At 36.5% G+C, this 14,069-nt stretch overlaps 1 non-coding gene across 1 annotated transcript; it reads right to left on the bottom strand.

The window, feature by feature from the left end:
- Positions 1-9,483: 9,483 nt before the first annotated feature.
- On the bottom strand, positions 9,484-9,556 carry Trnaa-agc (transfer RNA alanine (anticodon AGC)). The gene has a single exon. It is a non-coding gene; the product is annotated as a tRNA-Ala (tRNA).
- Between the last annotated feature and the right edge of the window lie 4,513 nt (positions 9,557-14,069).

Raw genomic sequence — 14,069 nt, 5'->3', positions numbered from 1 at the left:
TGCTGACTCCTGGGTTTGATCTTTTGGTGATGTCCCAGAGTTCTTGCATACTCTGATCATTGTATTTTTTTTCTTTTTCCTTTATTGCATACTGAATATTCAAGTTCATATACCCCGTGATCAAAGGTCTAAAGTTCTGTCCTTAAGGCCTGAAGTTCTATTTGCTACACAATCTGATCTGTTGGTGATATTTTCAAGTGAATTTTAAATTTGATTCATTGCATCTTTCTTTTCCAGGAGTTCTGATTGGTTTCTTTTCAAAATCCCTATCTCTTTATTAACATAGTCTCTTATCTTTTGTATTTGCTCTCCTAATTCATTCCTTAAATCTTCTTTTATTTCATAGAATATTTTAATAAACAGTTTTTTATAATCTTTGTAAATTCATCCACTTCCATATATCTGGGATTCTTTGTTGTGGATCGTGAATTTCAGGGGGAGATCGTTTACCTGGTCTTTGTGTTTTCAGAGGTTTTGGACTTGTGCATTTAATTGAGATGGACTCCCTTTCCTCTTTTATACATGTGTTATTTGTGTGTAGTTATCTTTTCCTCTCTCTGCCTGTGCTCCCTGCTCCTTTCAGCAGCTATCCATTCCTTTCAGCAGCCGTGGTTGCTGCCACCACCAACCAAGCTGGTGTGTCTCTAACATATTATTTCTTAAATTACATTTGAAGTTTCTGACTTTCTTTGTCTCTATGTTTTTCGTGCTTTTGTTTTACTGTCTAGTATTAAGTTCCCGTGAGTTCCCTTAGTTACCTCACTGCAGAAGAGTCTTCCCACTTTTTAAGTCTGGTGCTCAGGAACTGCAGAGAAGTGCATCCTTCCTCTAATCTGCCATCTTCTCTCTCTTTTAGAGAGAGCTTTTAGAAAGGGGGATACAAGGGCTGTTTTCCAAGTACAATATGAGTACATATATTTAATGTTAAACTTGTATCCTTGAGAGAGCTGGTGTTCCAGTTTCCAGTCCTAGAGTTTTCTTACTCTTGTGAGCAGTGAGCTGAAAGACAGATCACTTGGCTTAGGATGGGAAGAAAGTTAATCTTGCTTCTTCCACAGCCAGGGAGGGGAAGAGGAAGGGGAAAAAAAATTATCAGTTTTTAAATAAGCCACCAGTGGTCAAATGGCAAGATTTATATTTAAAGCAAGAAGTATTCTGCTATTACAAAATCTTTTGTGGGAGTTTACGAATCCTCAATCATTAGTCACTAAAGTAAGCTCAACTGGAGAATAAATATTGATATGGTGTAATTTGCTCCAAAAATATTTCTCAGTGGTAGTCCAGAGACCTGCCTTGATCTAGTTTTGCCACACATGAGCTTCGTGGTAACAGCAAGTCACTTTCCCCTCTGGGCCTCGGTCCTCCCTTTAAAGCTTTTCTAGTCCTGATATTCCAGAGTTCTGAGATGAAAGCGTATAGAAGAATGCTCCCATTGTGGGGGTGAGGATGCTAGAGGGAGAGAGGAAGTCTTTGATTCATGCTTTACCTTTTGGGTTCTCTTACTGTCTATCCTCCCCCAGAGGATGGTGAAAATGCAGCCTATGTGTGGAATTGTGAGGTCAGGAACGGGTTTCATTTGTCTTTGCTGCTCCAGGATGAGATATAGTTCTTGCTGCAAGGTAGAGGCTAAAGAAATGTTTGCTGACTTGACTTGGAGTGAATAATTTGTGATCTCTTTTTCTTTAAAAGAAATATTTTTATCAGCTTGGTTGTAGTTTTTTGACATACAAAAAAAAATCGCACATATGTAAGGTGTGCAATTTGATAAGTTTTGGCACATGTATATGCCTGTGAATTCATTACTGTAATCATGATAATTAGCATATTCATTGTCCCCCAAAGTTTTCTCACATCCCTATGCAATACTTTCCTTCCAACTCTCTCCCTGTCTTAAATCACTGATTTGCTCTCTGTCACTATATATGAGTGTGCGTTCTCTAGAATTTTATATAAAAAGAATCATGCAGTATGTACTCTTCTTTTTCCCTTTTTTATCGACCTGGTTTGTTTCATTCAGCAAAATTATTTGGAGATTTATCCATTGTTATTGTTTAGATGTTAGGTGTTTCCTGAAAGCTCATGTGTGAGACAATGTAAGAACTTTCAGAGGTGAAATGATTGGGTTATGAAAGCCTTAGCCCAATCAGTGAATTAATCCCCTGATGGAATGAACTGAGTGGTAACTGAAGGCAGGTAGGGTGTGGCTGGAGGAGGTGGGTCTTTAGGGGAATGTCTTCGAGGTATATATTTGTATCTGGCAAGTGGAGTCTCTCTCTGCTTTCTGATCATCATGTGAGCCACTTCCCTCCACCACACTCTTCTGTCATGATGTTCAGCCTCACCTTGAGCCCTAAGAAATGGAGCCAACTGTCTGTGAACTGAGACCTCTGAAATTGAGCCTCCAAATAAAGTTTTCCTCCTCAAAATTGTACTTGTCAGGTCTTTTGGTCACAGGAGCAAAAAAAAAAAAAGAAAGAAAGAAAAAACTGACTAAAACATCCATGTTGCTGCCTATATCAACAGTACATTCCTTTTTACTGTTAAATATACATGGAATTTAAAAATTCTTTTACCTGTTAATGGACATCAAGTTATTCTGATTTGGGGTTATCACATTAAAGCTGCTATGAACATTTATGTACAAGTGGATAGATGAATCACACAGCTAGTTATCTCTGTGCCTTTGAACATGTTTTCCTTGCTTGAGGTCCCCTTCACATTATATACACTACCTCTTTTAATCCTTACCACAAACCTCCATCATGGAGGTAATAATAATAATACCAAAACAACAGATAATACTTACAAAGTACTTACCATGTGTCATGCATGTCTCTTGTTAACAACTTAATAATCATTATAAAACTCTATGAAGTAGGACTTTTCATTTTATTATTATTCTCATTATACAAACAATATAGTTGATTTATATAGAGATTGAACAACTTGTCCAAGGTCACTAGCTAAAAAGGTATTTTATCCTCATTTTATAGATCAGAAAACTGGAACTTATGAAAGCTATGTATGAAAGTAAGTAACTGGGGCAGGCTTTGAACCCATATCTGTTGGACTCTCAAGTCCATATTCTTTTATTCTATCCCTCTTTACCTTTATGTGGAATATCAATAGTGAAGGTTCAAGGTGGCTTGCCTCATTCTTACCATCCTTTGCCAGAAGTCAGGGTATACTGAGAATGGCCTCATTTGAACATGTACCTCTGCGGAAGAATATAATTGGTAGGGCAAAGATAATGCTGCAGCCTTCTTTTCTGAAGTCAGTCCTTCAACAATGTGCCACAGAGGCTCTGCCCTACGAGTCTGTCACAGTCCTTCTAGCATACTAGCCTGAGGGTTTCTAAGGTATGCCTTTCAGACCCTTGAGGGCTCCTAATCAAGTGCTCTAGCAACATTGCTTCAAAAGATCTTTCAAATTAATACTATAGAGAGATCTCCTGTTGCTTTCTGCCTCAGAAAGCCCTCAAAATTCTTTCCATTGCAAGACTCAAAACTGCTTCAAGCCTCCCAAAACATTCTCAAAGGGATGATACCATAAGAAGAAATATGACTGAAGTCTTAACTCTCGGATGAACTGATTACTTAATCTTGGACAAATTATTTCCCTTCCCTGGACTTTTTCAATACTGGAGAAAGTACTCCCAGAGTCTGGTTTGAGAATGTGTGTTCTTTGAGAAATTATTTGATTTAGAATTGAGAGGCATTTGGTGGAGTAAAACAATGAAGGAAGTGGCAAAGAAATGTAGTCAGCCCTCCATATCCACAGGTCCCATCCATGGTGGGTTGAATTTATGATAATTTTTTTCATATTTTTTATTGGTGCATTATACTTATACATAATGGTGGGATTTGTTGTTACATGTTCATACATGCACACACTATAACATATAATTTGGCCACTATCATTCCCCAGGGTTTCCCCTTTCTCTCTCCTCCCGCTTCCCCATTTCTTTCCTTTACTCACCAGATCTCCCTTCCATTTTCATGAGATCTGTCCCCTCCCACCTTTCTTTTCCTTTTTTCTCTCTAGCTTCCACAGATGAGAGAAAGCATGTGTCCGTGATCATTTTTTTAAATGCAATTTTCCTCACTGAATGCTCAATTTTGAACATATACAGACCTTTTATCTTGTTATTTTTCCATAAACAATATGGCATAGCAGCTATTTACATAACATTTACTTATATTAGGTATGATGAGTAATCTGGAAATGATTTAAAGCTTATGGGAGGATATGTGGAGACAATATGGACACGCTATGTCTATTTATAAAAAGGATTTGAGAATCCTTGTATTATGGTACCCATTAGGGTTCTTGAACCAATTCCAAGCAGATACCTAGGGAAACTGTAAATTGCCTTCACCTTTGCAGAGTAGAGCTTAGCAGCATCCACAGAACTTTCCTAGTTTCTCCGCTGAAAACAGAAGCAAAGATAGGATCCTGCTGCCACCTTGTGGCACACTGGGCAACACAGAAAGAAAGGTTTGCTCAATCTGGGTTTAACAACCCAGATTCCCCTGAGAAAAACACATCCTTCTCCTCCCATACATTTACACAGAGCTTAATAATTCACAAAACATTTTCAACCCAATTATCTCATTTCATTCTTCCAACAACTATGTTGGGGTAGCAGGGCAAGAGGTTTAACTCCACTTTACAATGGAAGAATCCAAAACTCAGAGAGACTCTGTGGCTCACCTAAAGTTGTACAGTTAGTAACTGGCAGTCTGGACTGGAGCCACTATCTCCTGACTAATTCATGTGATCTGTTCACTTTAAATCAAGTGATTCGTTCCCTACCATGTACTCGGCTGTGTTTGACAGCCTTGGGCAGGTTGTGGAAGTTTCCCAAACTTTCATTTCCAGATATGTAAAGTGGGTGTCATAAAAGTGCCCTTTTACAAAGATTTTTTTGTATATGTTCAAGTGACATAATCTATGCAAAACTTTGGGCTTGCCCATAGTGAATATTTAGTAACTAACGACTTATATTACTGTTAATTGTATCTGCCTTTCATCATGTTCTCTACCAGAGATCCCCTTCACCTTCTCAAACTGTTCCCCTTCTATTTTTCCATCAGATCCATTGCAAAATTCTCTTTTCTGGAGTACAGCAAGTCCTGCTGGCTGTTCCTCACTGAATACTCAGGACCCGTACTCATACTTCCTTTAGTGCACTGTGTGATATCAACTTGCATTTGTTTGTAAGTTTGTTTTTCAGGTCTGTGATGCTCCAGAAGGCAGGAGCTAGGTCTTACTCATTTTACCCTAGCACAGTAAATTAGAGAAATGATTGTTGAATAAATAAGATTGTATTTGAGCTGTGCCTTAGATAAATAATTAGATAAATCATACTTCTGAATGGCCTTTTTAATGTGAATGTTAACCTATTAGTGTCGTGCATTAATCCCTTGGAATATACTTGAATTAATTATCAAGGATTAGCCTATAAAATGAGCTGACAAGCAAGACCAAAGTGAGCTAAAATTTCATTAGGGGAAGCTAGAGGTGGATGCATAGATGGATGGAAGGACCCAGAACTCCGGCAGTAGCTCAGCACACTGGTACATGACTTCTTAGAATAAGCAAGGGTCTTTGAGGGTATTAGTCAGGTGAGGGAAGGGAACCACTTTAGAAGTGGATAAGAGATTTAAGGATGGAAAAAAGAAGAAAAAAAACCCACAAACACTGCAATTTTTCCAGGATGGTCTTAAGGGAAGAACACAATGTCATATAGAAGTCACCATGAAGTCCAAAAGGGCTAGTTTACAGATTATAACTTTCTGCCTGCTCATCATGAAGACATTCTCCTCTGCAGAACTTTTGTCTAGAAAAAGATGTCTCTAAGTTCCTTAAGATACTTGAAAGATTTCTCAGTCATTATTTATTCAAAGGTTTTTCTGGTGTCTCTGTCCTTCTCCAAATCATTGTTCATTCTCCAGGCCAATTCATATTAGATGAACTGATATTGTCCCACAACCTCACTGATAACAGTTCTCTTTTTATTCAGACTTTTTCTCTGTACTTTATTTTGGAATAGTTTCTATAGTTATGCCTTCAATTCTACTATTCTTTTCTTTTACTGCATCTAACCTGCTATTAATTCCATTCAATGTATTTCTCATTTCAAACATCTTATTTTTCATTTCTAGAAATTTAATGTCTTTTTTTAAGCTTTAGAGTTACACATAGTAGTTTGTTCATCCAACAAACTCATAATACATGGAATTTGATTTCAGTTCATGATCACTCCCTTTTCCCTCCTCTTTTCCCTCCCAGCCCCCCTCCCCTCTCCCATTCTCCTTCCTCTACTCAACTAGACTTACTTTTGCTCATCTATTTATTTATATTTGATTGGTCTTTCCACCTATACACAAAGGTGAAATTTTCTGTGGTATTTGAGTCTTCTTAAAATATATCTTGCATTTCTGTCCTTGTTATGCTCATGTGACACATATCTATAAGAGCTATTTTGATATCTTTGCCTTATAATTTTATTATCTGTGTTATTTCTGTATTGTTTCTATTAATTGAGAATTATCCATGTTATGAATTATATTATCCCACTTCTTTGCATGTCCACTAATATTTCACTGAATGCAAACATTGTGTCATTTCTGTCCTTTAAAGATCACAGTCAATGATGCTTGCTGTCCAGTGTCTAAAACTCATTGCTTCATAAATCTTGTTGGGTTTTTTAGTTGTTTAAGGTAAATTCTATTCCTAATATTATGTCACGCCTGGAAATAAAAGGCTCTGAAACCTCTAATAAATTACTATATCTAGGTACTAAGTAGCAGCGATTGCTAACATCACAAATGGAGAAATAACCAGACAGTATGTGTCACCTGTTAGGGAAACACAACACCACAGCATCACTTATGAAGTGGTTTTGCAAAAAGAAAAAAAAAAATCAAAACTGAATCTTATCAGTCCCCTAGATCCAATTATCAATTTGGGAAATACAGATGACAGAAGAACATCTTAAACTGCACCACAGGGATCCAATCAACAAAATCAAAACTGTAGCAAACTCTATAGGGTAATCAGCTAGATTTTCAACAATTTAATTATGAGAAAAGAGGGCCGGAGGTGTGTCTTGGTGGTAGAGCACTTGGCTAGCATGAGTGAGGCACTAGGTTTGATTCTCAGCACCACATATAAATAAATAAAAATAAAGTCCATTGACAACTAAAAAAACCTTTTTTAATTATAAGAAAACAAAAAAAAGGTGGAAGAAAAACTATGGATTGAAAGATACTTTAAAGATATATCAATCTATTGTAATGCGTGGAACTTACTTGAATTCTGATTCAAGCAAATGAACTGTAAGGAAAAAATCAAGGCATTTAGGAGACAAAGAGAAATTGTCTAGATAGTTGATGGTATTAGGAGTTCTTATTAATTTTTAGGTGTTGATGATACTACTAAGGTTATGTTTTTCAAAAGAGTCATCTTTTAGAGAAATATCCTGACATATTTACAGATGAAAAAACATGATGTTTAGTATTTGCTTCAAAATAATATACAGGGGGAGACATAGATGGAGGGCATAGATGACATAACACTGTTGTAATCAGAAGCTGAGATAGATACAAAGTCAGATATATATTCATGTATACATTTGAAATTTTCCATTATAAAAGGTTACAAATTTTTTAGAGTCATGAAATTGAGATATGGGTTCTAAATCTGGCTCTGACGTCATTCTCCTCTGAGCCTGTGGACAAATTACTTCTCTGTAGGCCTCAGTTTTCTCTATTAAATATGTAATATGAAACTTATTCCAGTATCCATTTCATTACAGTATATCTACTCGTGAGCTATGTCACATTCGAAAGTTACTTAATCTTTTTAAGTTTCAGTTTCCTTATCTGTAAAAGGTGATGAAAATAGTAGCTAATTTTTTTTAATAGGAATTATTTTTCTTTATTCTTTCTTTCAGGGTTAAATGCTATCATTGTTGCTAATTTTTAATACTGTTGTGTGGGTTAAATTGAATGCTATATGTTCAAGCATTCAGCATGGTGCCTGACACAAAGTAAGCACTCAATAAATATTACCTATTATTATTATCATCATCATCATCATCATCGTCATTCATCATCATCATCATCTTGCTGCATCTATTCAATACATGAATTCTATCATTTTTTTAAAATGAGAGACCTCTATGATTTTTGATCTTGTTGTCCTTTCCTTTCCTCATATCTCCTTTCTTATGGTAAGAAAATCTGAAACTTCCCTTCTAAAATTCTATGGAACAATGCGCCCATTAGCACAAGCTAGGAGAGAAGAAACTTGGCTCCCCTTCCCAGTGACAGTAATTGCTGTGGATCTGGAAAAAATGGAGGCGCCACTTTCGTCATTTTCAAAATATAGTATGCAGCTGCTCTCCTGGAATGCTACACATCCTGAGGTTGCTCGCAAGGGCTAAAAACAGAGCTCAGGAGATCAGCCTCATGCAGCCAAGCTCATTCTTTTCCAAAGTGGCCCTGTTTCAAATAAAATGGGCACTCTATTTGTATCCCTTTTCCAACCAAGAGTTGCTCATCTCACCAGACAGTAAGGTCTTCAAAGGCAACTTATCCTTATAGCTTACACTCCTGGCAAAGTACCTGAACAAGGACTCAATAAATGTTCTTATTTTGAGACAGGATGTCTATGCTGCCCAGGCTGCCCCTCAACTCCTAGGCTCAAGTGATCCTCCTGCCTCAGCTTCATGAGTAACTGAGACTATAAGCAAGCTAATGAATGGTGAATGAAGGAATTAATTATTTATTATTTTGTTTTATTTGGAGTGGCATAGGAGTAGGAAAAGAACATTTGTAGGCATAGAAAGAACTAATCATTGATGGGGGTCTTTCTAACAATTTTTATAGGAAATTGCAAACTTGATCACAACTTCCAGTTCATCATTGTTCCCCCAATATATCTTTCTGAGCCTGTACTCATGCTAGTCCCTCCAACCTGTCTGTCTGTCTGTCTATCTGTCTGTCTGTCTGTCTCTCTCTCATATTGACATCCTTCGGATGTGGCTCCAGAACCTCCCCTAACACTGTAGATTTAGCTTGGGGCATGTGCGACATCTCATCACATGCTGAGGTTAGTTATATAGGTTTCATAATTTTTACAAGATTGAGAGAGCAAAGGTCAACTTTTAATTTCTTAGGTATCCAAAACTGTCTTTTGTGTACACCAGACACCTGGTAAGTATTTGGTGTATTTACTGACTAAATTTTAAAGAATAAGAAATAGAATATTCAGCCCAATTTAAAGTATGAAACAAATGGGCCTTAAAACGTGCTTTATTTTTAAGATCATTTTCCTAAAAAAAAAAATTAGACACATTGTTTTGGAAGTTTTACTGCTTTATTGGGCAATGTCCTCTTTTCCCAGAAATTTAAAAACAAAAACAAAAGTAAAAAACCCTACATAAGGCATATGGTTTTTTTCTGTTTGTTTGTTTTGCAGTGCTGGGGATTGAACCCAGGACCTCATGCATGCTAGGCAAGCACTCTACCACTGAGCTACATCCCCAGCCCAGCATATGCATTTTTTAACCAAATGAATTTAAAAGAAAAATTCACAATATTTATAAAACTAATTTTACAACATTTGTTTTTTCAAATTTGGGTATAAGACAGCCTGAGGCACCAAAAAGATTAAGAAATACAAGATTGAGAAAGATGAAGACCCACTGGACAAATGCACTGGACAATGGCTCTTGGCTTTCTGCACACTGTCCTTCTCAAAGTACTTCTCAGCATAGACCTGGCACAGACAAGAGGAGAACACTGGGAAACTATAAAATATCCAGTCACTTTAGGTATTATAATTCTCAAAGGAAAGAGCCAAGATGAGGGAGGTTTTAGTTCTTACAGTCAGGGGGTATGCTGAGGCTTCCTTATTGCTGTATTTTCCATTCTAGGTGATGCCTTCCACCTCTGTCATCATATATTCCTTGCTTTTTGCCCCTCCCCTCTTCTTTCATTCCCTCTAAAGATTAAAATATATGAACCAATGTTTCCTCATCATCCTTACTCCCAGCACTCAAGTCCATTGGGCCTCATCCGTCCTAAAGTTATTCTATCATTGTTGGATTATACTCACAGCATCTAGCCCAACATTTTCATTTCACAAATAGAGTCTAAAGTCTGGAGAGAGTATAGTACCCATACAAGGGCACTCAGCTAGTGTCAGATCCCATGATATAATCTTACTTTTCTCACTCCCTGCACTCAACATAAGACCAAACATATATGTCTAGGCATAGAGATGAACTTTAACAAAAATTTTGGTGAATGGGGATGAATACTTGTTGAATGGTTATTTTTTTCCATACTTAATCAGTGCATTATAGTTGTACATAATGGTGGGATTCATTGTTATGTATTCATACATGCATACATATGACCATATAATTTGGTCAATTATTATTCCCCAGTATTTTTCCTTTCCCTCTACTTCTTCCTCCATCATTCTGGTCCCTTACCTCTACTCCACAGATATCTCTTCAATTTTCATGAGATAGCCCCAACAACACCTTTCTTTTCTTTCTTCCTGCCTAGCTTCCACACATGAGAGAAAACATATGACCTTTGACCTTCTAAGTTTGATTTATTTTGCTTAACATAGTGTTCTCAAGTTCCATCTATTTTCCTGCAACGCCATAATTTCATTCTTCTTTATGACCGAATAAAAACTCCATTGTGTATACATACCACATTTTCTTTATCCAGTCATCCATTGACAGACACCTAACCTGCTTCCATAGTTTGGCTATTGTGAATTTGTTGCTATAAATATGGGTATGCATGTATCACTGTAGTATGCTGATTTTAATTCTTTAGGATAAATACTGAGTGGTATAGCAGTTGTCCTAGGTGGTTCTATTCCTAGCACTTTGAGGAACCTCCATACTGATTTCCATAGTGATTGTCTTAATTTATCCCACCAAAAATTAGTCTCTAAAACTAATTTGTTTTTTCTTTGTTTGATAAAAATAGCTGGCCGCCAAGTAGAATATGAAAGGAAGAGGTGAACGTGTTGCTCTGAGCCACAGGCCATATGACAGACACTTGGGAGCAGCTGCCTGAGTTCTGACCTGGATTCCACTCCTGCCCACCTGTTTGACCTTGGGAAAATTGCTTTACATTTCTTAACCTCCGTTCCTTCATTTATAACATGAAGACAATCACAGTAACGACCTCAAAGGGTTGTTTAATCATTCAGCCAGTGCAGGGCTGGGTCAGATGCTGAGGTGCAACAATGGGCACAGAAACAAAATTCCATCTCAGGAACTTTCTTCTGGGATTAAAGGAAATAACCTAAAACGCCTAGTAGACAATCTGGCACCTAATAAATGTCCAATAAATATTAGTGGTTGTTGTGACTGCCCTTGGCATTAGTAAAAATGTATCACATGAGCACATTTAAAAAACAAATCAGCAAAAAAATCTTACAAAGAAACAGCCCCAAGCGAGACTGTAGGGCATAAAACAGCTCACGCAGCAGTGTTTCACAAAGACAGATATTATCACCATGGCAACGTTTTTCTGCGTTCTTTAACAGTCCTTGCCTGAAGACCCAGGTGTGGCCTGTGAAAACACCATGCAAAGACTGTCGTGGAGCAGATAGAGAAAATCCTTTCCAGTCTGTCTCCAAAGAAGATAACTTTCTAGAGGTTAATACAAATTAATATAAATAAAATTAATATATAAAATGTCAATAAAAATTAATATATAAAATGTTAAATGAAGAAACATAAATTAGGGAATAATTACTTGTAATACTATAGGTGTCATCAAAGATTTCTTTTCAAAAATCAGCTTCCCTAGTATATTCAAAATATGATGCATCGTTCAAAATTCTGTGTAATTAACAAACACATGAAAAGCAACATCCATCGTCATTGAGGAAATCAGAACCACAAATAGGTACCACTGCATGCCCACTAGGTGGCTATAATTTAAAAAAAAAAAGAAAAGAAGGAAAGAAGGATTGACATTGTCAGTGGGAACATCAATCAGTTTAGCCTCTAGAAAGTTTGACTGTTTCTCCAAAAGCTAAACATAGAATTGCCATGTGATACAAATTTCATTCCTAGGGATATACCCAGAAGAACTGAAAATGAGTATGCAAACAAGTACAGACCCACACATGCTCACAGGGGTACTCTTCACATTAGTTAAAAGGTAGAAACAGCCAAATGTCCATCATTCATTGAATGGATAAACACATTGTGGTATATACATACAGTGGAATAGGATTCAGCCATAAAAAGGAATGAAGTACTTACATATGCTACCACGTGGATAGACCTTAAAACATTGTGTTAAATGAAAGCATTCAGATACATTCCATTTATATTAAATATCCAGAATAGGAAATTTCATAGAGATAGAATCCAGATGGGTGTTTGTCGGGAGGAAGGAGAGTGAGGAATGGGGAGAAACTTCTTAATAGGTAATGTATTTCATTTTGAAGTGATGAAAAAATTTTTTTTGTACCAGGAATCGAAACCAGAGATACTTAACCACTGAACCACATCCCCAATTCCTTTTTTCAGATTTTTTAAATTAAAAAAAAAAACATTTTTAAATTTAAGTTTCTTAGGTCTTCCTGAGTTGCTGAGGCTGGCTTTGAACTCAAGATTCTCATGCCTCAGCCTCCTGAGCCTCTGGGATTACAGCCAAGCAACACCATGCCTAGCAAAAATGTTTTGAAAGTAGATAATGTTTTACACTAAATTATGAATGTACTAAATGCCACTGAATTATTTATTTCAAAATTGTTAATTTTATGTTCCATGAACTTCACCATAATAAATTATTTTTTTAAAGTTGTTATTTACAATGCATGGTCAATAAAGGCATGAAAATGTGAGAAAAATATTTATAAGAAATTGCTTAGTCATTTCAGAAACTCATATAAATGGTGCCAATATCTATTCTCAATTCAGAAAAAATTAAATATAACATACAGAGGTCATCATTATCCCCCCACCCTTGGTGCATTATGATTAGAAATAATAGTGGGATTCGTTGTTACATATTTATACATGCACTCAATATAAGACTATGATTTTTAACTTCATCCCCAGTGAGTCCATTGTTTTGGACTGAGCTTCAAATGGTCAAGCTAAAATGGAATCCTATACTATGTACTATGTACTGTGTAATTGCACTGAAACGTTAATGAAGCAGGTGGAACCCAGACACTTTTTTCTGCAAACAGAAGATTCCAAGCAATTTAGAAGAGCCAGCTTCATAGGGAAATCTACTCTGATATAATTCTTACAAGAAAAGTCACCTGAAATAACCTGATATTACCCAATCTGCTTTTTTTATTATTCTGTTTTCTTTTGTTTCCCACCTTTAAAAAACCAACTGTTTTATGTAGAGGGAAATGAGAGGGGGGCAGGGCAGGGGTATGAAAGATGGTGGAATGAGACAGATATCATTATCCCATATACATGTATGATTATACAAATGGTGTGAATCTACATCATGTACAACCATAGAAACAAAAAGTTGTACCCCATTTGTATAGAATGAATCAAAATGCAGTCTGTACACTTTGCAGAAGAAGATATACAGGCAATTAATAAAATATGAAAAAGTGTTCAACATCTCTAGTAATTAGAGAAATGCAAATTAAAACAACTCTAAGAATTCATCTTACTCCAATTAGAGTGACTATTGCCAAGAACACAAACAATAATAGATGTTGACGTGGATGTGGAGAAAAAGGCACACTTGTACATTGCTCGTAGAGTTGCAAATTGGTGCAGCCACTATGGAAAGCATTGTGGAGATTCCTCAGAACACTTGGAATGGACCCAAGTTTTTACCCAGTTATCCCACTCCTTGTTTCATACCCAAAGGACTTAAAATTAGCATACTACAGTAATGCAGCCACATCAATGTTTACAGCAGCTCAATTCACAATAGCTAGATTGTGGAACCAACCTAGATGCCCTTCAACAGATAAATGGAAAAAGAAACTGTGGTATATATACACAATGGAATATTATTCAGCCATAAAGAAGA

The sequence above is a fragment of the Sciurus carolinensis genome, chromosome 6, assembly GCF_902686445.1.
Source record: "Sciurus carolinensis chromosome 6, mSciCar1.2, whole genome shotgun sequence".
NCBI classification, from domain to species: domain Eukaryota; kingdom Metazoa; phylum Chordata; class Mammalia; order Rodentia; family Sciuridae; genus Sciurus; species Sciurus carolinensis.
The sequence above is the reverse complement of the archived record's forward strand: the minus strand, read 5'-3'. Positions and strand labels throughout refer to the sequence as shown.